This window comes from Gossypium hirsutum, chromosome A03, assembly GCF_007990345.1.
Source record: "Gossypium hirsutum isolate 1008001.06 chromosome A03, Gossypium_hirsutum_v2.1, whole genome shotgun sequence".
Taxonomy (NCBI): Eukaryota; Viridiplantae; Streptophyta; class Magnoliopsida; order Malvales; family Malvaceae; genus Gossypium; species Gossypium hirsutum.
In genome coordinates this window covers 6,114,615-6,140,315 of record NC_053426.1, presented here as the reverse complement: position 1 = coordinate 6,140,315, position 25,701 = coordinate 6,114,615, and the positions used below count along the sequence as shown (strand labels likewise).

General features: G+C 34.0%; 2 long non-coding RNA genes across 2 annotated transcripts; one reads left to right on the top strand and one right to left on the bottom strand.

Annotated features, from left to right (window-relative positions):
* The first annotated feature begins 309 nt into the window (after positions 1 to 309).
* LOC107963893 (uncharacterized) lies at positions 310 to 1,332 on the top strand. Its single transcript, XR_001702070.2, has 2 exons — positions 310 to 748; positions 1,044 to 1,332. It is a non-coding gene; the product is annotated as an uncharacterized lncRNA (long non-coding RNA).
* A 19,402-nt stretch (positions 1,333 to 20,734) lies between these two features.
* Positions 20,735 to 21,965, bottom strand: LOC107963894 (uncharacterized). Its single transcript, XR_001702071.2, has 2 exons — positions 21,388 to 21,965; positions 20,735 to 21,085 (listed from the first exon to the last, which is right to left on the bottom strand). It is a non-coding gene; the product is annotated as an uncharacterized lncRNA (long non-coding RNA).
* Positions 21,966 to 25,701: the final 3,736 nt, after the last annotated feature.

Here is a 25,701-nt window from a genome sequence, read left to right as displayed (position 1 = left end):
GTAATAATATAATAGTTTAAAATAAAGTGTAAAAAAAAAATTATTAGGGGAACCAAAACAATATACAAGTAATATAATAGATATAATGGATAATAGTATAATAAAAATAATAAAATAAATGGTAGGATAAAAAACTAAAAAAATAATAGGATATAATGAAATAAAATAGAAGAATAATATTACAAACAAAAAAAATAATTAATTTTTTGCTAAAAGTGTTTAAATAATCAAAATGAGGCTTAATTGAAATTAAAATGGGAGTTTTTGGGCCAAGATCAGAATAAAAAAAAAGGTTAGGGGACCGAAATATGACACGCGTCAATGATTGGGGACCAAAAAGGAAAATATCTCAAGCCTCCTAAACACAGCGTTTCAGCTTGTACCAAATTGAATCGGCGCGCAAATATTCGGGGCCAATTTTTTTAAAAAAAAAGAAGGAAAAAAGCACAAAAGGGCCCAATCAAGTGACCACACAACAGGGGAGGACCTAATGCGCAATAAAACCAAAAAAATGAAATGTAGCTGTTCCCCTTTACAATTAAAGGCGGAATAAATGATGTCTGTCTGCCATTTTAAAACTAAAATTAAAGAAACCCCCCATTTCTATTCGCTAAAATTGAAAGGAAAACAAAGGGACTTTCACCCTTTTTCTTCTGCTAGGGCCATGAACCACGCCCATCATCGCAACCTTCAACCGCTGCCGCTCCACCACTGGATTTGGTGGCCAACAGCACGCACGGGAGTCCAGGTAAGGCCCTCCTAAAATCTTTTTATTTTTTTTAACTCTGTTTTTCAAAAATACAAGGTAGATCCACAAAAAGCTCTTAAGATAAAAAAAAAACTAAAAGAAAATATTGTAACCACCTTATTCTATTCGAATGTATGAAAGCTTTTACTCAAAACTTGCTGTTTTCGTATATTTCTCCCTGATTTTTTGTAGTAAACAAAAATCGACCCATTTACATTGTTTAGAATGGCTTTTATAGCCTAGAAAAAAAAATAAAATCTTCTATTGGTTGCTATCTGTTTGCTTCCTGTTACAGGTGTTGTTGCGAATATCTCGGAAGCACGAGGCGTGACAAAGAAGGACTGCTAGTGGCTCACGTCTTGGAGGTACGGTGGATGGTGGAGGCACGTACGATGTGGGGATTGGGATATTGAGGTTAATTTTGTTTTGGTTTTGGGCTGTTTTGGGTTATAGGATTGGGCTAGTGGTTAATGGGTTTGATTAGTGGGCTAGGCAAAGAAAATTGGTCCAACACATATCTTACAAAAAGGCCCGACAAAATTACTTAAAGCCCTTGATAATGATAATACTAGTTATACTTTTAATTTTGTTAGTTTAATTTAATTCTCTATGATTTTTCTTTTTACACAAAAAGAAGAAAGAAGAAGTAGTTATATTTAGTAAGCTTGCAACTTAGAGAAGATATAGAAATTTTAAATATAGAATTTTAATAAAGAACAAAGTCAAACTTTTGTAATAAAGGGGGTGGGATTGAATAAAGAATTTTTGGCGGTGAAGATAAAATTTTGTCAAATTTTAGCTAACAATAACTATCACATCTAATTAGATTTATTAAATGAGCGCATTGAGTTAATTTTGGATGAAGATGATTTGGATAAATTCAATTCATGTTTTATTTTTTTTAAAATAATATTTAATTTTTTTGCCACATTAGTGCAGGTAGTTTTGGGCTCACTTTATTTTCAGTTTCTATCAATTTCAAGTTCAAATAATTTCAAATTTAAATTGTTTGGAGCTTGAATAATTTAGTGTTTAAGATCGTTTTGAGTTTGAGCCACTTCAAATTCATTGTTTTTTATGTTATCTATTTGGATCATTTTGTGTTCAGGTTCAAGTTCAAATTGTTACATGTTTGAATCAATTTCAAGTTTAGTTAGATTAGATTCAATTTAATTTAAGTGTGGGTTGAATGTGTTTGGATTGTTGAATTTTATAGTCAAATTAGGTTGCGTCAGGTTTAGGTTTATGAAGTCTGATTTTTGAATTCAAGTTTTAATTGACTAGTTTACTTTGATGGAACCAAAGAGGACCAAAGTTCCTATCTACTCATGTAAACCACATTTGAATAAGGAGATGAAATATATTTAACTAGTAATGTATGAAATTAATATTATAGTGTGGCTATAGGCTTTTATTAATTTGAAGTCTCGGTTGATATTAGGCTAGGTTTCGAATTTGAGCAACCCACATCCCTTTCCTTTTAATGACTTGATTTCAAATTTTTAACTTAATTTTCATATAATTATTGGTTGTATGAAGATATGTTCATTTTAGGAAAAAAAAAGTGGAATATGAAGGTCTAGATGATTTCTCTGTATATGGAATGTATCAACATAAAATTAAACTATTCTTGAGGAAGAATGCTAATGAGGCAAATTCGATGAGTGAAGGGACTAGGGTAGGACATAAAGGTGATAACATTACATTTGGTGCAAATAATCGATTTTCTCCTTGTATGATTGCTTGGAGGAGACAAAAGCGTTTCAACAAATTAAAATCTGCAAGTGCGACATTGCTATCACATGAAAACAGATTGTTCAAGATTTTTATAATGAGTGAAATTGAGGAGTTGTAACTAGTTGACTCAGTAAGAGTTAAAATGGAACCGAAATAAGGGTAGGTTGTTCTATAGCCTTTGAAGGATGCTTTTGGTGGATCTTCTTCAATTTGATCTAAAGTATGGAAAGGAAAATTGAAAGTGCTTTCTAATTGTTAGAATTAAGTGACTTGAATCCTTCTTTAAATAAAATAAAGTGGTAAAATAAAATAAAAGTAAAATCCATATAGAACTACACTTCTTTTATTTTATTTTAGAATGAGGTTTTTAAACCTTATTAAACTCCATCTATTTGATATTGATTAAAATAAGGTGTTTCAATCTTACTACGCTTCTATTAGAAATATGGTTTTAAAAGCCTATAATAGATATAGTCTACTCCTCTTCTAATCATTCGACTTCAACATAGTGAATTTTCTTCTCCTCTGCCCGTGATTTTTTTTGAAAGGGTTTTCACGTAAAAATCTGTGTGTTCTTTATTTTTATTTCTCTTTTCTTTGTGATATATTGTCATTGTCGACATTCTATTTATTCTACAAATTGGTATCAAAGCTTCCGAGTTGTTCATCTCGAACATGGTAATGGCGTTTTTGAAGTATGAAATTTTGCTGTTAGATCGCAACACTAGATTTATGTTGTAGCAGATTAAGATGCAAGCAGTTCTTGCGCAGATGGATTTGGAGGATGCCTTGCTAGGGATAGATAAGATGCCTTTGAAATTAACAGATAAAGAGAAGAAACGTAAGGATCGAAAAGTGTTAACACAATTACATCAGCATTTGTCTAATGGAATTTTGCAGGATTTGATGGAGGAGAAGACTGCCGCTGCATTATGGAAGAGGCTAAAATAAATATGTATGTCAAAAACTCTAACCAGCAAGTTGTATATGAAGCAGCGTCTTTATGCTCATCGTTTTGGAGGAAGGTGCTTCTATGCACGAACACTTAATAGTGTTTAAAGAAATTATCTCAAACTTGGAGGCCATGGAGGTTCAGTATGATAATGAAGATTTAGGGTTGATTCTACTTTGTTTGTTGCTCCCGTCTTATTCAACCTTTAGAGACACGATTTTATATAGCTGTGAGTCTCTCACAGTTGATGAGGTTTATGATTCTTTGACCTCGTATGATAAAATGAAACATGTTGTGGTTAAACCCGACTTTCAGAGAGAAGGTCTCATTGATTGTGGGAGACAAGATTGAAATGCTGATGATGATCGTAAAAGAACACAGGAACGAAATCCTCGCAATAAATCTAAAGGTAGATCAACGTATTCAAACAGAAGAAAAACTTGTAACTTCTGTAAGAAAAACGGGCACATTAAATCTAAGTGCTATAAGCTGCAGAATAAGATCAAAAGAGAGGCTGCGAATCAAAAGGGAAAACCACCAGAAAAATTCGGTGAAGCTGATGTTGTAGAAAACTACAGCGATGGTGATCTTTTAGTCGTTTTTATCAACAATTCTAAAGTGAGTAAGGAGTGGATCCTTGATTCGGGCTACACCTTCCACATAAGTCCCATCGGGATTGGTTTACAACTTATGAAACAGTGTCTGAAGGTGTTGTTTTGATGGGAAATAATGCTTCATGTAAAATTGCAGGTGTTAGAATGATTAAAGTTAAGATGTTTGACGGAGTTGTTAGAACACTTAGTGACGTGCGACATGTTCCAGAATTGAAGAGAAATTTAAGTTCATTGAGTACTCTTGATTTAAAATTGTACAAATACATAGCTGAAAATGGGGTTTTAAAGATTTCCAAAGGTTCCCTTGTTGTGATAAAAGAGCAGAGAAAGACTACCAAGTTATTTGTTTTACAGGGTTCTACTGCTACTGGTGATGCATCTGTCGCTTCCTCTTCTTTGTCAGATGATGATATTACTAAACTTTGGTAGATAAGGACAATGACATGACAGAATTGAGCAAAAGAGGACTTCTTGATAGATAAGGAATTTGCAAACTAAAGTTCTATGAGTATTGCGTTTTTGAGAAGCAAAAGAGAGTTCGATTCACTAGAGGAATCCATAACATGAAGAGAATGTTGGAGTATATTCATTCTGATCTGTGGGGCCCATCGAGAGTGCCTTCGAGAGGTGGAGCGAATTATATGCTAACTTTTATTAATGATTTTTTTAGAAAAGTTTGGGTGTTCTTTCTGAAGCAAAAAAATGATGTGTTTTTCGCATTTAAGTCTTGAAAAACTATGATTGATAAACAAATGGGAAAACAAATAAAATACCTCTGCACAGACAATAGCTTAGAGTTTTGTTTTGATGATTTGAATAAATTGTGCAAATCAAAAGGGATTGTGAAACACTTGACAGTTTGTCATACTCCACAGGAAAACAGTGTTGTAGAACGAATGAACATAACGACTATGGAGAAGGTTTGATATATGTTGTCAAATGCCAACTTGCCAAAGTCATTTTTGGGCCGAGGTAGCCTCTACTGCATTTTTTGATTAACTAATCCCCATCTATTGCTATTGATAAAAGGACTCCACAAGAGGTATAGTCTGGTAATCCTGTTGACTATTCTGATTTAAAGATCTTTGAGTGTCCTGCGTATATTAATGTTGATAATGGAAAATTGGAACTGAGATCCATTAAATATGTATTTCTTGGTTATAAAGCCGGTGTAAAAGGGTATAAGTTATGGTGTCTTGAAAATATAAAAGTTATGATTAGCAGAGATGTTTTTTATGAAATTGCTATGCTACCTGACTTATCTCTTAAAGACTCTTCCAATAAAGAAAATCAAAAGTAGGTAGAGTATCAGATTAATCCAGAATCTACAGCAGAGTTGACTCCTAAAGCTTATACAAAAGTTCATAATAGATTTTCTTCTTCACTACAATACTTTATCGCCAAAAACAGAACTACAAGAAAAATTAAACCTTCAAAGAAGTATGCCGAAGCTGGTCTAGTTGCTCATGCTTTAAATGTAGCTGAAGATATAGATGCAAACCAAGAGCCATCTAATTAATCTGAGGCAATTAGTTGTGAAGACTCAGAAAAGTGGATGTTTGCTATGCAAGAGGAGATAGAATCACTCCACAAAAACAGCACATGGGATCTTGTAAAACTTCCTAAGGTAAAAAGGTTGTTCCTTATAAATGGGTGTTTCAAAAGAAAAAAGGGACTTTATGAGTTGAAAAACCCAGATATAAAGTGAGGCTTGTTGCAAAGGGTTGCAATCAAATTTCAGGAGTGGATTTCACTGATATGTTCTCCCCAGTTGTGAGCATAGTTCGATTCGAGCTTTGCTGGGTATTATGGCCATGCATGATTTGGAGCTTGAGTAGTTAGATGTAAAAACTGCATTTTTGCATGAAGAACTTGAGGAGGATATTTACATATAACAACCAGAGGGTTTTACAGTGTAAAAAAAAGAGGACAATGTTTGCTTGCTGAAAAAGTCTCTTTATGGTTTGAAACAGACACCAAGACAGTGGTATAAGAAGTTTGATTCCTTTATGACTTCTCATGATTTCAAAAGAAGTAGCTTTGACAGTTGTCTTTACTTTAAGAAAAATAGTGATGGTTTTTTTGTATATCTACTCCTTTATGTTGATGACATGTTGATAGCAGCAAAAGATAAATGAGAGATAAGAAAGGTCAAAACCCAACTAAATGAAGAATTTAAGATGAAAGATTTGGGACCAGCAAAGAAGATACTTGGTATGGAGATTTTCAAAGATAAAAAAGCAAGTAAATTCAACAGGCCTAGGAAAGAAAGAGAACTGAATCATCAAACTTATTCGTAATAAAGATATAGAAACCAGGGAAAGGGGGCTTAGGGTTTCAACGTGCCAAATCCCATTCCTTCCTCCGTAGAGTAGAGTACTCGTATCCTATCTTTCTGGCATATCTCTCTTTTTGTGCCTAGACATCTGATGATGGATGCCCATTCCCGGGATTTCTGCCATGATATTGAGTAGAATAGCGGACTTTCTTTCTGAGGTGTGGTCTATCCGAATAGCTAGAAGCAGAGCGATAAGAAGAAGAGCGGTGGGTTTTCAAGAACCGGAGATGGTGTTCTCTTGGTTATCCCGAAAAGGGACTCCCTCCAAAAAGTAGCTTTTGACTAAGCATATGACGAAGGATCGGCCTTAGCTAGAGCTAAGTGGCTGGGTCAGGGTAAGTATTGAAAGCATTGGTCGACTTAATCCGGATTGGTTCATTTCGTGACTAACAGCCTATAGACTGGATGGAAATTCCCATGGAGACTTTTTGGTAGTACCGGTGAACCAGATGGCCGCGACGATGGAATCTGGGACGGAGGACTCGTAGTATCTCTCTAGATCTGGCAAAAGCGAAAGACCCCCTAACGTAATTCGAATGGAGGCTGACCGCTGAGCCCGCTCTGGCCTCGCAGGGCGGGCCCTTGTGGTTGCGAGCTGGAGCTGCCATAACTTATGGCTAGAGTAATGAGAGGGGCCCCAAGGAAGGGGCCTATCAAGACTAGAAGTTTTCGGGACCACATAGCCTTTCTTTGCCCTTGTCCTTTGACATAATGGGTACCCTTTTTTGGAAGTACTATGGGCAGCAATAAAGAAAAGTAATCAGGAGAGGAATCGGGTGACGAAGAAAAAGATAGGGACATAGATTACCTCAGTCGGATGATGGTCGGAGCCGAAGACCGATATCCTCCTATTGAGAAGGAATGCCTCGCATTAATGTGAGCAGTACAAAAGTTGCGACATTACTTGATGAGCCTTTTGTCAGTATTTTCTTTCGCTTTTCCAGATACACCAGCGGGAGCTTCAATCAATCGCAATCGTCAGAATCAGAATAAGCGTATTGGCCTATATGAATCCCAAAGATAGAAAAGCAAGTAAATTGTGCTTAAATCAGAAGGGGTACATTGAGAAAGTTCTTTGCAGGTTCAATATGCAGAGTGCTAAGCCTGTTAGTACTCCTTTAGTTGCCCATTTCAGACTTTCATCAACTTTGTCTCCACAATTAAATGATGAGGTTAAGTACATGTCACATGTTCCATACTCTTGTGCAGTGGAATCTCTCATGTATGCTATGGTTTGTTCCCATCCAAATTTATCATATGCAGTCAGTGCAGTTAGCAGATACATGGCAAATCTCGGTAAAAAACATTGAAAAGTAGTTCAGTGGATTTTAAGATACTTACGAGGTACTGCTGATGTTTGCTTACAGTTTGGAAGAACAAGAGATGGACTCATTGGGTATGTTGATACTGATTTTGCTGGAGACCTTGAAAGAAGAAGATCTCTTACAGGTTATGTCTTTATAATCAGAGGTTGTGCAATCAGTTAGAAAGCCACTTCGTAAACTACAGTCGCTTTGTCTACCACTGAAGCTGAGTACATGGCGATTACTGAAGCTTGTAAAGAAGCTATTTGGTTGAAGCTTGTAAAGAATCAATACACTATTTTGTATCAGTTAGAGTGTCATCTTCCTTACAAAAGATCAAATGTTTTATGAGAGAACAAAACACATTGATGCTCGGTATCATTTTGTTCATGATATTATTGCTCGTGGTGATATTGTTGTGAGCAAAATTAATACTCATGAAAATCCTCTAGATATGATGACTAAGTCACTTCCTATAACCAAGTTTGAGCATTGCTTAGACTTGGTTGGTGTTCATTGTTGAAGTTAAACCCTTAAGGGGTTTTATGGAAGAGGTAGAGAACTTGTTCGTTGAGAGTTCGCAATGAAGAACTTGTTTATTGAGAATTTGTGTTAAGGTAGAGATTGTTAGAATTAAGTGACTCGAATCCTTATTTAAATAAAATACAATGGTAAAATAAAATAAAAGTAAAATCCATATAGAACTACACTTATTTTATTTTATTTTAGAATAAGATTTTTTAAACCTTATTAAACTCCATCTATTTGATATTGACTAGAATAAGGTGTTTCAATCTTACTACACTTCTATTAGAATATAGTTTTACAAGCCTATAAATAGACATAGTCTACTCCTCTTGTAATCATTCAAATTCGACATAGTGAATTTTCTTGTCACTTGTCTTAGTGAATTTTCTTCTCCTCTGCCCGTGGTTTCCCAAAAGGGTTTCCATGTAAAAATCTGTGCGTTCTTTATTTTTATTCCTCTTTTCTTTGTGATATATTGTCATTACCGACATTCTATTTATTTTACACTAATATTACAAATTGTTGTAGTGTTTAGTGTATGGACACATGGATCTTCTACTTTATCATTCAATACGGCAGTTTTTTCATATTCTCTTCCTATGTATTCACCTTTGAACACAATGAAGGATGTTAAATTACTCAATTTGAGTGGGTTGGATTCTATTCTAACTCAAGTTATGGATAGTTGGAATCAGATTAATGTAGATTGTTTGAATATTTTCGAATTGGGGGTAATGGGATGTCTGACATTAATCCAAGTCCTGATTTTTAATTCGGGAAATCAAGTTATGGTTGATTCAAAAGAACTTAAGATCAAGGATGATGAAGAGGTTAGAATGGGAGATGATTGTTAAGTTCTAACTCATTTTCTATCTCAATATAAGATATTATTGTTGAATGCTAAGGGAGTGAGGAAATGGAGGTAAAGATTTTTTTAGGTACATTTTTTTCTTAGTTAAAGCTTATAATCTTGAGCTAGTTAGTAATATGGAAACAAAAATTGCCGAAGAAAGAACAGATTCTATATTAAGATGATTGGTTTTTCAAAATAGGGAATGATGGAAAAACATGGCTTTGTAAGGGGAATTTGGTTTTTGTAGAGGGATTAGTAGGTCGATTAGTAATTGAAGGTAGCTTAGTTCAAGCTTTCATTGCTTCTCTTAATAGGAGAAATCAACCATTTTTGGTGATGATAGTTTATGGTAGTCTTATCCAATATGTTTGATAGAATCTATGGGATTATATGATTAATCACTAATAAGGTATAGGGAGCATGGATAATTGGGAAGGATTTTAATGAAATTGTTACTTCAACTAAAAAATTCAACACTAAAATTTCAAATTGTCACAAATGTAGAAAGAAGTAGAAATTGCTTGTAACACCCTACACCCGACCTAAAAATCAATCAAATCCAAGAAATGCATTTGTTTTCGAAGCAACTAAAACAATCACTTAACACAATCATCAAATAAAAAAATAAAACAAACATGGAAAGTAAAAATAAAGGATGTTATGATTTTTAAATGCATATAAATGAAGTCTATTGTGCCCGGATATAATAATTCAAGGTTGAATACTGTTAAACACGAGGCCATGTTGCAAATCTCAAGTCAAACAAGCAAAATGAAGGCAATGTTTTGAGCCAGAGAAGCCATGCCTCGATACATGCTTCCCCTGTTTCATGATTTAAACTTCTAAGTTTGAAGTCTCGAGACAAAGACCCTTTATGTCTCGAGACCTTAAATTAAATAATCACTAATTTAGCTTTTGATGTTTTATGTCTCAAGACAAGGTCACTATGTATCGAGACTTTGTACATTATGTCTTAAGACAATCAAAAAATGTCTCGAGACATGCACCTAAAAATGTAAAAAATTTAAGTTTTTTGTTCTTGAGGTCTCAAGACATATTGAGGTCTCAAGACAATCAAACCAGGTCTTGTAACAGTCCGATTTTTAATGGTATCAGAAACAGTGATTTTGAACCATAATCCCCAAAAAATATTTCGTGACAATTGTTTAATTAGTATATTTATGAGGTCTCTAGAGTCATATTAAATTTTGGTTGAGAAATTTAATTGTTTGGATAGTTTAATAAGTAAAAAAGACTTAATTAGTTGAGTAGTTAAATTAAGGGGACTAAAAGGAAAATTTAGCCATGGGAAAATTGTTAGTGGGATTTGATGAGATTATGATTATTATAGTTATTAAATTAGGCTTAATTAATGCATTATAAAAGCTTAATTAAGAACGTTAAAGTATTTACAAAAATGTCATAAGTATATATATAATTAAACTTAAAAATTTGGAGAAAATTCTCATTTTCTTCATCTTTTCCACGGAAAAGAGAGGAAAGGTTAGGGTTTTTCATTTTTAATCTTTAGACCTTGATTTGGAAAGTGTGTTGATGTCCGTTTTCAATAATTTTTATATTTTTACGTTCATCTCAATTTAGTCCATCTATATCAAGGACCGATTTGTGAAACTGTTAAATGTTATAAAAGTTTTCATTGATGAATGAGGTTATTTATTAGGTTTTATGATGAAACATGAAACTTTTCTAATAGATTTAAATGTTCTGAAAAGTGATTTTTGATGATTTTGATGTTTAGGGACTAAATTGATTAAATGGTAAATTGCATATAATTGAGGTGAAATAATTGCAAACAGGGGCTTATTTGAAGTATAGTATGTTGGGTAACATGGGTCTTTAGAAAAGAATGGATAATTTGCATGATTAGTGCCTAAGACTAAATTATATAAAATGAAAGATTATGGGGTAAATATGTAAATTTACCTAAAAGGACTCAATTGCATGAAATGGATTAAATTAAATTTACCAAAAAGGACTCAATTGCATGAAATGGATCAAATTATGTTGTTATTCTAATCCATGGAATGAAATTGTTATTCTAGATCAAGAACGAGCGGTTGATCTGGCCTTTTTGTAAACACAATTTATTGTCCTTGATCGAGCCAATTTCTTGTCCACATGGCCTGAGACACGGGCGTGTGTCTTAGCCGTGTGTGACAGACGGCCATGTGACACGGCTGTGTGTCCCCTATAGGTTTCAAAGGGTTGCAAGTCAAGCAGTTACAAGGCTTGGCACACGAGCGTGTGGCTTGGCCGTGTGACCCAAGTTAGAAAGTTACACGGGTAAAAACACGGGTTGGGACACGGCCGTGTGTCCCTTTTTCTAATGGTACATGACCTGAGGTTGAGACACATGCCCGTGTGACCCTTGTAGTGTGAAAGTTTTTATCTTTTTCTATAAATTTCTAAATGTTTCTGATTTAGTCCCGAATCGTTTCTAAAGTGTTTCTAAGGCCTCGATGGCTCGAATAAGGGGCGATATGCATGTGTTTGAATGAATTATGCATTGATTTTAAAATGTTTGGAATTAAATGTTTTAAGTTACAATTTTAAGGTAATGCTCCGTAACCTTATTCTGGTGACGGATACGGGTTAGGGGTATTACAAGTTTAATTACGAATTACAGATTAAATTGACCCTAAATCAAATTTTCTAGAGGGTGTGTGGCCCACACGACCCAAATGACTAGTTCATATGGCTCACATGAGCTACCTATCCTACCCTTGTGATTTCACATGCCCGTGTGTCCCACCCGGCTTGATTTGCCCATGTAATTGCATACACCCATATGCCCCCACACGGCCTAACTTATGGTTAGACACACGATCGTGCGACACACACGGTTTGCCACACGGCCAACCATAGAACTAGGTGACGAAGAACAATTTCAAATTTCTTGGGGTTTTTCCAGATTTATTATGGAGGTTTTGAGTTAGAAACACACACCTGAATATTTTTCGATACGAACTCAATCACGAGACTACAAGAACCTAAAAACAACATTTAAGACACTAATTTAGTAACGATTTACCAATTTTCAAGTAACTCATTCAGTCAATAATCGCTAACACGTGCATTAGTAATCTGGAAATTAATCTTTTAGGCGTTTGAAAACTTACCCAAATGATCACAACAGCAATCCTCAACCGCGATTACAACACTGGAGGAGTTAATGTTTCACCAATTTCATCTAGAAAAACCCTACCACTATTAGAGGTGACTAAATGCATTACAGAACATATACAGCCACGAACTAACAAGACTAAAAATAAAAATAAACACACTTGCTATAGAAGAAAGAACCTAATGACACTTGCACCGGTAAACAATAGTGCGATCACGCTCCAACAAAGATTGAATTTGCAAAAAGAAAAGGGTAAAAGATGTTTCCTTGATTAAAATTACGACCAGACAAGCAGGGATAAAAAAAATAAAGAAACGATAATAAGGAAAAGAAGAAAAACTAGGAAGGTGGGGGAAAAGGGACATGAAATAGTGTCAGAGAGAAAAGTGGGGATTAAAAATCTTTTTATTTTCAATCAATCAATTTTCAAAATTTTTTTCTAAGAAATAACTAAATCCTAACCAAACTAGTCTTCTAACCGTCACTTAATAGCTTAATCCAATATTTGAATTAAATTCAATATCTGACACTTGGACGCACAAACATGAGAAACAGCAAAAATAATCTCATTTTGCTCAAGCAGTGATTCAAACACAAGACCAAAGAGCAAGCTAACACCTTACCACTAAACCAACAAGCTCATTCTATTACAAATTGAGGGAAATAGAATTTATGTCAAATACTTAAAGATAAAGATAGGAACAAAAATAGCAACAATTTCTAAGAGTGAAATAGTGTCGGAGAGAAAAGTGGGGATTAAAAATCTTTTTATTTTCAATCAATCAATTTTCAAATTTTTTTTCTAAGAAATAACTAAATCCTAACCAAACTAGTCTTCTAACCACCACTTAACAGCTTAATCCAATATTTGAATTAAATTCAATATCTGACACTTGGACGCACAAACATGAGAAATAGCAAAAATAATCTCATTTTGCTCAAGCAGTGATTCAAACACAAGACCAAAGAGCAAGCTAACACCTTACCACTAAATCAACAAGCTCATTCTATTACAAATTGAGGGAAATACAATTTAAGTCAAATGATTAAAGATAAAGATAGGAACAAAAATAGCAACAATTTTTAAGAGTGAGATTTGAACATAGGACCTCAAACATACATCAGAGCACTAAACCACTAAAGCAAATCACTTGACTTGACAAATTTTAACAAATCAAAAACTCAAAAACCCTATTGCAATTTATTTGGAAAATCCCTTAAATTTTGAGAGTTTAAAATTTTTTCTGGCTTGCCTAGTATAATCTTATTATGTCTAATTCCAATAGGAGAGCTCACAAGTTCACTAATGATGAGATTTGTTAGCTTTATGGGTGGTAAAGAGAAGTCATTGTCCATATATTAAGGAACTACCCATTTATTAATAAGCCTACTATGAGTTTAGCAGATAAATTGCAATATTATATATAAATTTTAATGAATTGACTACTGTGGGTGGCAAAAATTCTACTTTTGATTGTTTAAAAAAGTTTTACTGTGTTGGGAAAGGCCTACTCAAGGCTGTGCTAAACTCAATGTAGATAGGAATTGGGATCAACCCAATAATAAAGCAGGAGTAGAGGGAGTGATTTGAGACCAATGTTTTAAAAACCATATTAGTGATTGAACTAGTTAGACCATCGAATTTTTATTCGATTAATTCAACTATCGGTCTAAAAGTAATTAAAAAAATTAAAATTCATAAAAAGTATAAATTTATAAACCGGTTCAACTGCCTATTTTTTCTTCACATTTTTTTATTTTTACCAATTTCAAACGATTTGATCAAAGGTTGATTCAATACCTTTACTTAGACTAATATACTAGCTGGTTCTCTGTAACACCCCATACCCAACCCGATCGCCAGGTCCGAACTACAGGGTGCTACACTCCATATTTAAATTTAACCAATACTTTTTATTATTGCATTCCACAAATCATGTTCACTTAATAGAAATATTATTTAATCACGGTTAGCTAACTATAACTTCGCAACATACATGAATTTATTTCAATTATATAACTTTAATTTAAGATACAAAAATTTCACGAAGAAACATTAACATATTGAATATTTACTTAGTCGTGAAATTAATCTTCTAATCATATCTAATTACAAATTTGACTATAACCTTGAGGATCCGCCTCTAGCCACCCCACTGTATGTACATTAAAACTAAATAGTATGTTCATTTGAGCACGGTAGATCTGGTCTGGTCCCTCCTCAAATCCTCAAATTTCCTTTTTACCTTAAATACGTAATAAAATATACTTATGTTAAAATTAAACTTAGTGACTTATCCATACCGCATATAATCACAAAACTTATATTTGCATGGACTTCATGGTTCTAAGTTTATGTTGAATTTATCCGTACTAGGACTTATATTAAAACTTAGTGACTTTTTCAGATATTGTTTCTGATTCAAACAAAGCTTGCCTCTCTGTCTATCTCTACTTATCTCCATGCCGAGAATCTTCGTGGCCTCACCTAGATCTTTCATCTCGAACTCTTGATTCAACTGAGCCTTCAGCTTATCTATCTCTTTTTGGCTCTTCGAAGCGATTAACATATCATCAACATACAAGAGTAAATAAATGAAAGATCCGTCATGCAGCTTCTGCAAATACACACAATTGTCATATTTGCTTCTTGTGTACTTCTGCCTTCTCTTAAAGCTATCAAATCGCTTGTACCACTACCTTGGGGATTACTTCAATCCATATAGCGATTTGTTCAGCTTACAAACCCAATTTCTACCACCAGCATCTGTGTCTCCTTCGGGCTGAGTCATATAGATCTCCTCTTCTAACTCACCATGTAAGAAAGCCGTCTTAACATCAAGTTGAGCTAGCTCCAAATTCAACTGTGCTACCAAGGCCAACAAAATTCTGATGGAGGAATGCTTCACAACAGGGGAAAATACATCATTGTAGTCAATTCCCTCCTTCTGAGCGTAACCTTTAGCTACCAATCTTGCCTTGTAGCGAATATCTTTCTTGCTAGGAGATCCATCTTTCTTTGCGAATACCCACTTACATCCGATTGCCCTTTTACCTTTCGGTAATTATGCCAACTCCCAAGTATTGTTCTTCCGAAGAGACTGCATTTCTTCATCCATGGCGCATTTCCATTTGTCACTTTCTAAGCTTTGCATTGCTTCTTGATAAGTGACAGGAATATCATTATCAACAACGGGAAGGGCGTAGGCCACCATATCAGTAAATCGAGTAGGTTTACGAATTTCTCTCCGTGGCCTTGCAACTGCAACTGGTTCTGGTGTACTTAATGGTTCTTGGGTCAGAACCTCTTCAACCTCTAATTCCTCCATTGTGGTTGGAGAATTAGACTTATTAACTGGGCAAATCCCCATCTGCTCAAACTCTACTTGTTTTGGAATACACTCCACCTGCTGTGGAGTATCGCTTTCTGAATATCTTCATCTGCTACCTTTTTCAATGTAGCAGATTCATCAAAGGTAACATCTCTGCTACAAATCATTTTCTTTGTGCTTAAGCACCAAAGACGAAATCCCTTCACTCTAGAAGTGATTCCCATAAAGAGAGCTTTCTTTGCCCTCGGATCTAACTTTGACTCCTTCACATGGTAATATGCAGTGGATCCAAACACATGTAAGGAATCATAATCTGTAGTCGGTTTTCCAGACCATACCTCCATAGGAGTTTTTCTTTCTAATGCAGATGATGGCAAACGATTAACAAGATGGCCAGCGTATGTCACAGCCTCAGCCCAAAATTGCTTGCCCAACCCAGCATTGGACAACATACATCGAACTTTCTCCAGCAATGTTTTATTCATACGCTCTGCCACTCCATTCTGCTGTGGTGTATCCTTAACTGTGAAGTGTCGAACAATACCATACTCTTGGCACACATCGAAGAACGGATCACTTTTATATTCCCCTCCATTGTCCGTCCTAAGCCGCTTGATTTTCTTGCCAGTCTGGTTTTCGATCATAGTTTTCCATTTAAGAAAAACTCCAAGCACTTCATCCTTAGTTCTCATGGTATACACCCAAACTCTTCTGGAAAAGTCATCAACAAAAGTAACAAAGTGTGTTTTCCTCCCAATGAAGGTGTCTTGGAAGGCCCCCATACATCTGAGTGAACATATTCCAAAATACTTTTTTTATTATGGATAGCAGTGCCGAATTTCACTCTCTTTTGCTTTCCCGGAACACAATGCTCACAAAATTTTAATTTGTAAGCCTTTGCACCTTTCAACAATCCTTGCTTTGCCAGAATTTGCAAGGATTTTTCGCTGGCATGTCCCAACTTCATATGCCACAACTGTATTGAGTCCAATTCTTTGTTACCGGAAGCTGCAGCGACTGCTCCAATAACTGTACTACCTTGGTAGTAATACAAGTTATTTTTCCTGATGCCCTTCAATATCACAAGTGCGCCAGATGTCACTTTCAAAATCCCATCTCTCATAGTAACAACTGAACCATTGGATTCCAAGGCTCCCAATGAGATAAGATTTTTCTTCAAACTGGGCACGTACCGAACATCAGTCAGAACTCTGGTTGATCCATCTTGATTCTTTAATTGGATTGAACCTATCCCAACAGTTTTACAGGCATTGTCATTACCCATATAAACAACTTATCCATTTAGTTCTACTAAATCAGAGAACCACTCCCGGTTAGGGGACATATGATAGGTACAACCCGAATCCAATATCCACTCATCTGAATGGGACGGCGATGATAATGCAACCAGTGATAGTTCAAAGTCACTGGTATCATGCTTTGCAACACAAGCATCTACAGCAGCTTTTCCCTTATTCTTCAGCTTTGGACAATTTTTCTTCCAGTGGCCTTTCTCATGACAGAAGGCACATTCATCTTTCTCGAGTCTGGACTTTGACTTTGATCTCCCTTTCTGAGTTTTCTTCCGAGTGTATGAACGACCTCTGACTACTAAAGCTTTTGTATCTCTGATTAAGTTTTTCTGTTTGTCTTTCTTTCTCTGTTCATAACTGTATAAGGCCGCACAGACTTCGCCCAGAGATATATCACTCCTGCCATGAAGTAGAGTAGTTTCTAGGAACTCAAACTCCTCAGGAAGTGACCCCAACAGCATCAAAGCCAAATCTTCATCTTTGAATGTCTCATCCATATTTAGCAAATCAGTGACTAACTGATTAAATTTGGTGATGTGATCATTCATTGTGGTACTTGGGACGTAGGTGAAGCGAAACAGTCTTTTCTTCAAGTAGAACTTATTTTGATTGTTTTTCTTCAAAAAATTTTCTTCAAGTGCCACCCACAACTTATTTGCAGAAGTTTCCTTTGAAAAAGCATACCTCTGCTCTCGAGAAAGGTATGATCGAATTGTGCCACATGCCAACCGATTGATCGCCTTCCAATCTTTCTCCTGTACATCATCTAGTTTCTCTTTATCAATGGCAATGTCTAGACCCTGCTGAAAAAGGGCATCTAGAACCTCACTTTGCCACATACCAAAATGGCCCGTGCCATCAAAGATCTCCACGGCCAATCTTGCATTTGCAATTGTCGGTCTTGTCCACATGGACGATGTTGAAGCTCCTACACCGACCGTTTTCTCCATAATCTTTCAATATACCTAAGGAAATCTTTTCTAATATGGAAGATCAGTTTAAACTGCAACCACAGAGCATACTACGATTAACCTTCGGCTCTGATACCACTTGTAGTTCCAATAGGGTCGGAAGCGTGTAAATTATTGTACTAAAAAATCACACAAAGTTCAATTCCCAGGGAAGAGAGGTGGATCACATGGATCTCTTAAATACCAAGTCTTTCCTTAGTCAGAATATTCCTTCTATAGTAATTTAATAGCACAATTAAATACTGCTATTATACCCTCAAATATTGAAAGAAAAATAGGACAAGAAAAAACACAAGAGTTTTAACGAGGTTCGGTAAATTATACCTACGTCCTCGGGTACTAACACCAGATGATAACTTTATTATCTCCAAAATAATACAAACAAATAGAATTCCTTAAGAATTCTCAAATGGGAGAAGAGAGAAAACTAAGAGAGAAAGATTGGTTGGGATAGTTGAAATGAAAAATGAGAAGGTCTATTTATAGTTGAAATTCAGGGACTAACTTGCAAATGGCCTAAAAAATTAGGGACCAAAATTGCAATTATCCCATTCAACTTTTCAACATTCGGTGCAACTTGCTTTACTTTTTTAACAAGTTGCTTCCTACCTTTGTTGACTTTTCAACAAGAACAACATCAGAGAATAACATCTCTCCCTTATATAATACTCTTGCACTTCCTTCATAGAACTAAGGGTTGAAATTCAGCTTTTACTATCCAGTTCATTGATTGCTCTTATTTACATTAGAGCCTACCTAAATAGAAAAATTTTAAATTTAGTCCCCAAAGTCACTATTACAATTTGAACTTTAACTTTTCCTGATGTGAAATTCTCGATCCAACTAGTCTAGTCTGATCTAGTTCCAACAATATTGTTCGAGACAATGTAAGTAAATGGATTGTTTATTTTCATAGCTTTTGTGGAAATAGAAGTGTTGGCCTTGTTCACTTTGGAGTCGTTTTAGTGGGATCAAGATTTCTTAAGATAGGGGTATTAGATCTATTGAAATTGAGTTTGACTCTTTTAGTTCTCTTTTTTATTTTAAAAAATTGCCTACACAATAATCACAGTTTTTGTTGCTTAAATCGGGAGATACAAGAGTTGTTGAAAAAAGGATTAGTATTGGGAACTAAAATCTATGTCTGGTCAAAAGAAATTTTTTGTAGACTGAATGGCCAAAGAGAGTCTCAATTAAGATGAAAACCTCCTTGTTGTGGAGGAACTTTTGTATAGAGTCGCTAACCTGTTTACAACGGATGTTGTAGGGGTTTTCTTTCCTCTTATTGTTATTGTTTGTATTTTTTAAAAACAAATGTTGCAGTTCAAATTCAAAGTTCGTAGCTATCGTTTCCAATAACATTGTCTTAAAGGTTAAAACTTGCATCTCCCCTTAAAAGTTTATTTGATTAGGGCATATGCCCTAAAAAATGGCAGCATGAAAGGAATTAACAAATTCATTGAAATGAGGACAAAACTTCCGTGACTTTTTTGGCCCTATAACTTTACAAAAAAAATCTTTTTAGCCTTCCAATTTATTTTTGGTTTTTTTATCCCTTAAACTTGTGTTGTTTGTCAAATTACCTCAAAATAGATGGGAAAATGTTAACTTTACTAAAAAAATAAAAAAAGAAAAAAGAAATATTTTAAAATTTTAAAAATTATAAAAAATTAGATATTTTTATTTTTTTAAAAATTAATTAATTTCTGACGTGACATCCACGTGACAACCCTCATAGATATCTTTTGAGATGATTTAACGAACAATGCAAATTTAAATGCTAAAAGAGGCAAACAAAAATTTAAATGAAGAGGTAAAATGATTTTTTTTTATAAAGATGGAGGGCTAAAAAATCATTATGCTTTATAAGAATGGTAACTAAACTTTTTATTTGGTTATAAGTGGTAACTAACTAAACTATTCTTCTATTATCTATTTTACACAAAGATATTATTATATTTATTAAAAATATTTCAACCAATAATAAACTTTCTCGTCCTATAAAACTTTAAAAATAATTTTTTTTTATTTTCTTTCACATTATTTCTCTCTCTCTCTCTTTTTTTTATTCCCTGGTTCAAATCGATGTTAACTATGCTATTCTAGATTTTAAAAAATCAAAGACTTCCAAAAGATAATTGATTCTACCGTTTTAAAATCGGTTTGATTTTTATGTTATTTTTACTAATTCAAATATAATATATTTATTTTATATTATAACGAATTATAAATTAAATAAAAATATTCAACTTTGTTTGAATAATTTTAATTTTTTTTTAATTTGTCGAACCAAAATTGTAGAAAACATTTCTGTTAAAATCGGTTTTCGATCTTTATGATTATAACATTGTATGTTAAAGTGCTTTAGTCATGCATTTTACAGCAAAATTTTTTAACACATCCATAAGAAGAGAGTTCGTCATATTCATATTCTATTAAAAGTTACTCATAAAAAGAAAAGCTCAGAGTTTTTCATCCATCGAGTTTTTGTTTTCTTTTTTAATCTAAGTCTAGAATTTAAATCTAAAGACCTTAATATAAAATAACAATGATGTACTAATATGTTTTCAGTGGTATCGAAAATAGTAGTTTCAAAATCTCGTTTTTTGATTATTGAGTCTGTAGATATTAATATTTAATAATCATTAGTTTAATATAGTGTTATATAAATTTTAGTTCAGAAAATTTGATTGATTAGAGAATTAATCATAGTATAAGAATGAAATCGTAAACGTGGTAAAAGTTGACCATTATGAATTTCTTTTTTTTCTAATGACAATACATTAATCGATTAGGGGCTAAAATGATAATTTAGCCATTTTTATTGATAGTGGATGGACAGATGTTGGCATTACTTATAATCATGTTAATTTTAATTAATAATTAAATTAGATATATGTAAACAGGCCAATTTGCCTGGCCCCTCTGAAACCCAAAATAAATAAATAAATAAACAAAAACCCAAATAATTAATAGTCCTTGGATGTCTAATTACATAACCCAACTACATAACTAATACAACCCAACTACATAACTAATACCCTACAGCCCAATATCAAAAACCGACCCAAATTACAAGCCCGATAGGCCCAATGTTTTGAGAAAAGAAACCTTAGGGTTTCCTCCTCACTTTTGCGCCGCAACCGCAGACGAGCCCCAGCCCTCGCGTCGTACGACCACCACGCACGCCTTCGTACGCCTCACGCCAAGCGCCAGCACAGCCTCCGTAAGATTCCAACGCACCCCGTACCTGCGAAGAAACCAAAAAAACAACAGCAGCAACACGAAAACAAAGAGAAAAAGAAAAAATTGTAATTTATTTTTATTCTTTTTTGGAACACTCGGCTATAAAGCCTTTCGTTTTGCGATTGTAAAGTCTTCTGGAGGCATACAGAAGCAATAGAAAGCAAAAAAAAAAAACAGAGCAAGGTGATTTCCTGTTTTGAATCTCTGGGGTTTATTACGTTTTTTCTCTCTTGATCTGCTCCCTCTGATTTTCTTTTTCATTCTTTGCATCTAAAAATAAAAGAAAAGAGAAAAATGAAGCCTTACCTCGTGAATCCGCCATTGATTCTTCCTTGCCTCGTTGAAGTCGAAGGTGGAGGAGGAATCACGGGGTAGTAAATCGATCGGTTGTAGGTTGCGATGGGGCCATGGCCAAAGGGGTTTGGCTTAGTTCGGCTGGAGAAAAGGGGAGGCTAGGGTTTGTTTGGTCGAATGATTTAGTTTTCGGTCTTTTTAAAGGGTCGAATACGACGCCGTTTCAAGCCTGTTTCAATGGCTCAAAAACGACATCGTCTAGTCACGCCCGACCCGATCCGGTTTGCTGCCCCGATGACTAGCGTGTGTTTGCGGTGAGGGTTTATTTGCAATATAAATCCTTCCCTTTTCGCCCCGTTTTCAAATCAGTTAATATTCGTATTTTTTTTCTTTTTAAATTTTACCCATAATTTGCGTGTATTTATATTTTGGTCCGCGCTTGTGTGTTGCGTTTTGGGGGTCTAGAATATTTCCATTTTAAGTCCCTACACAGCTGCGCGCGTTACCTATAGGTCCTTTTATAATTATTGATTTATTTTCAAATTACCCCGTGTGTTTTAGTTTAATTTTAATTGAGTCTTTTTATTTTATAGCCCTTTTTATTTTCTTTATTTATTCATTTGTACATTTTAAGCAATTTTGATAATTGTTTCTTCATTGTTGTAGATTCGTTTTTGTAATATTATTATCATACTTTGTATACTTTAAATGTTTATCTCCTTTATATTATTATACATATACATATTTTATAACAAAGTTAACGTATTTTCATGCATATAATGATTTTGACCCTATCCATGTATTTTGGTATATATATTTTTGTTATTCTAACATGTTTTGTATATATGTTTTACGTAAAGTTTAAATTATTTTTATACTTACTTATATTAGTACACATATTTGATATATATATTTCTAAGTCGATACATTTTATACCTATAGTTTTCTTACATCTATAGGCACGTTCTTAAGTCTATTGTGAAATGTATAATAAAATTAATTTAATCTTGTATGTCTTACATGTTTTTACAAATAATTACTTCTAAAGTTATATATATATTTGTAATCTCTTCATATTTGGTACATAATTTAAAATATTTATGAAAATTGTTAATTTTAAGCTAATATTCTTCAATATTTTGTATGTCATTCGATTAAAATATTTATTCCATAACATATAGTTTAATAATTATACATATATGTGAAACAATTTTAGAAACCTCATTTTTTTGTAATTATAAAATTATTATTTTTAGATGTTCCTTTGTATTAACTTACTTTGTGTTTTATATAGCCTATTATTTAAATGTTTTGATATGAAGGCATGTATAATTTTTAGACTAACTTAAAATTTATATATATTATTATTATTATTATTAATCTCATTCTTTTTATAAATTTACATGTACATTTTTTATAAATCTATTTGGGTATTATGTCTTGTCATGTATTTTTATTATTCTTTTGTACATATATTATTCAAATTATCATGTACTTTGTAAACATTTAAAGGAGTTTGTATTTAAAATATTTACATGCAATTTGATTCAAAGTTTTATTCTATAATATTTCTTTCAATGATTACATATTCTTAGTTTCTACGCAAATTTATCAACTTATATATTATGTATTTTAAAAAAAGATTCATTCTACAATATATATTTTAATGATCGCATATGTATATTAAGCTTGCCTTTACAAATGTTTTATTTATCAATCCATCAATTCATATAGTGTGCATCGTTTATTTATCATTGTTTTAAAATAGTTTTATACCATATTACTTCTTTGATTTGCATTTTGTTTTGTGTATCTAGTAGTAGTCATATTACATTATGCCATGCATGTTACCATTGCATTATTTATTTATTCATTGTTTTGTATTGTCATGTTAATTATTCTCCATGCATGATTGAAATTGAGCTATATTTCCAAGTTAGTTATACTTAGTTGTAAGTGTTTGTTAGTTGGTTAAATAAATTGTATTACCCCCCACTCTTCCATTGTCGTATTTTATGCATATACATATTACCCCATATCATCGTTTTCCACTTGGTTTATGAAATGTGGTTTTATAAAATCTAAATTTTTATGATTAATTTCGTTTTATTTCGAGTCGCATTAATATGTTTTAAGCTATTTTTATAATTATTCGTTTAAAAATTCTTTAAAACGAAGGTGATGTTCGATATTTGACAATTCGCGGAATCGTGCCCTAACGTGCTGAGTTGCAATTTCTCGTTTGCTCAAAATAATCGAATATTCCTTCAAATTTTCACTCATGTCTCTTAAAAATCCTTTAAAACGAGGGCGATGTTCGATATTTGACAATTCGCGGAATTGTGCCCTAACATGCTGGGTTGCAATTTCTCGTTTGTTCAAAATAATCGAATGTCCCTTTAGAATTTCATTTACGTTTTCTAAAAACTCTTCAAAATGAAGGTAATATTCGAAGTTTGGCAATTCGGGTAATCGTACCCTAATGTGCTGGGTTGCAATTTTCTGTTTGTCCAAAATGATCGAAGATTCCTTTAGAATTTCACTCATACTTTTTAAATTCTAAAATAAGGCAATGTCTGATATCTAGAAATTCGAGGAGTCGTACCCTACTGCGCTGGGTTTCGATCTTCTCGTTGGACTAAATAATTGGGCATCCTTTTACGATTTTCAACGTATAAATTTTTGGAAGTCAAAATTTGTCATGCTTTCGAGGGCATGAAAGATCGTGTCTTATCGTGCTAGATGTGGTGCTATATGCCTCTTAAGCAAGAGAATTTTGATAACCAACTCGGGTTATTCAAATATTATCAAAAGGGAACCACATTTCAAAAACATTTTTAAATCTTAGACATAAGGACAGTATTTAATCGATTTGGTACCAATTTTGAGCGTAGTGAGGGTGCTAATCCTTCCTCATGCGTAACCGACTCCCGAACCTGTTTTCTCAAAAGTTCGTAGACCAAAATCATTGTTTTAATAAACCAGAAATGTTTTAATAGCCAAATTCTTTGGTGACCCGATCACACCAAAACAAAAAGATCGGTGGCGACTCCATGTTTTTATTTTCAAATAGTCGATTCTCCATTTTTTATTAAACTTAAAATTTTAAATAAAAAGATGGTTTCGATAGTTTGGCGACTCCACTGGGGACCGGTTAAGAGAGTCTAGCCATAAAATTGATTATTTGCTGTCCTTTTGTCAAAAATCAAAAACTTGTTTTGAAAATCATGATCGCATTTGTTTGTATGGTTGTTATGGTTTGAATGTCGTAGAATAATACTGCATTTCATTGCATGACCGCTGTGGTCACAGCTTCTAAGTGGGAGTAAGAAACTACGCTTTCGTGAGCTTTTCACCTCCGCATGGGCTAGTGGATTGCTTCCGGGGTACATCCGTACCTATGATTTCGTGAGATTTTCATCTCCGCATGGTTATAGGAAAATGTATCCCCCTGAACCGAACTCGATCTATATGAGGCTATAATGGGTGAGGATTGAGGGATCTGCTGGTTCGGGTACCTTATCTCTAGAACCGAATCACATATAGTGAACCTTAGGAGCTATCCTCGAGTGGAGCCGCGTCAAGCCTTAGTACTTACCCGTATATGCGTTGTAATTATCGTTTATATACTTGCATTTTATCGCCATTATTTGATACTAACCTATGTTTTGTTTTGATTTTTTTTGCATGACATTGCATACTAAAGGAGGTGTTGATTCGTATTCAATTGCTAAGTTAGAAAGTTTGACATGGAGAATGAATTTCTTAGTAAAGTCGAGGATAATGCGGCCGTTCGTGCATGGTTAGAGAAGCTAGAATCAGAAAAAGGGGATAGCCTGGCAGAAGGATATATATCAGAGTTGCAAGAATTCACTCGCGTCAATGTAGCACAGAATGAGCTACAAGAGTTGAGAGATATTTGGGCTAGTTGGGATGAAGGGACCAAGCAGTTGTTTTATCAAAGCTATGGTGATATATCCTACTTGCTAGACATTAGAGTGGATAAACATCTGTTCCGAGTTATGGTGTAGTTTTGGAATTCTGCTTACAAATGTTTCACTTTTAGAGAAGTGGATTTGGTATCTGCAATCGACGAATACACTACTCTGCTCAGGTGTCCAAAAATTCAGATCAGAAAGACTTATGCCCGGGTTTTCAGTGGTCAGACTTTTATGAAGAAATTGATGAGCATTTCAGGGATGAGTGAGCCTTGGGTCACTGCTCAGATTCAACAAAAAGGAGATAGTAAATGTATCCCTTGGGAGAATTTGCGAGATTTGATTTTGACGTATCCAGATGAAAGAAAGAGGGTCTATATCTTCGCCT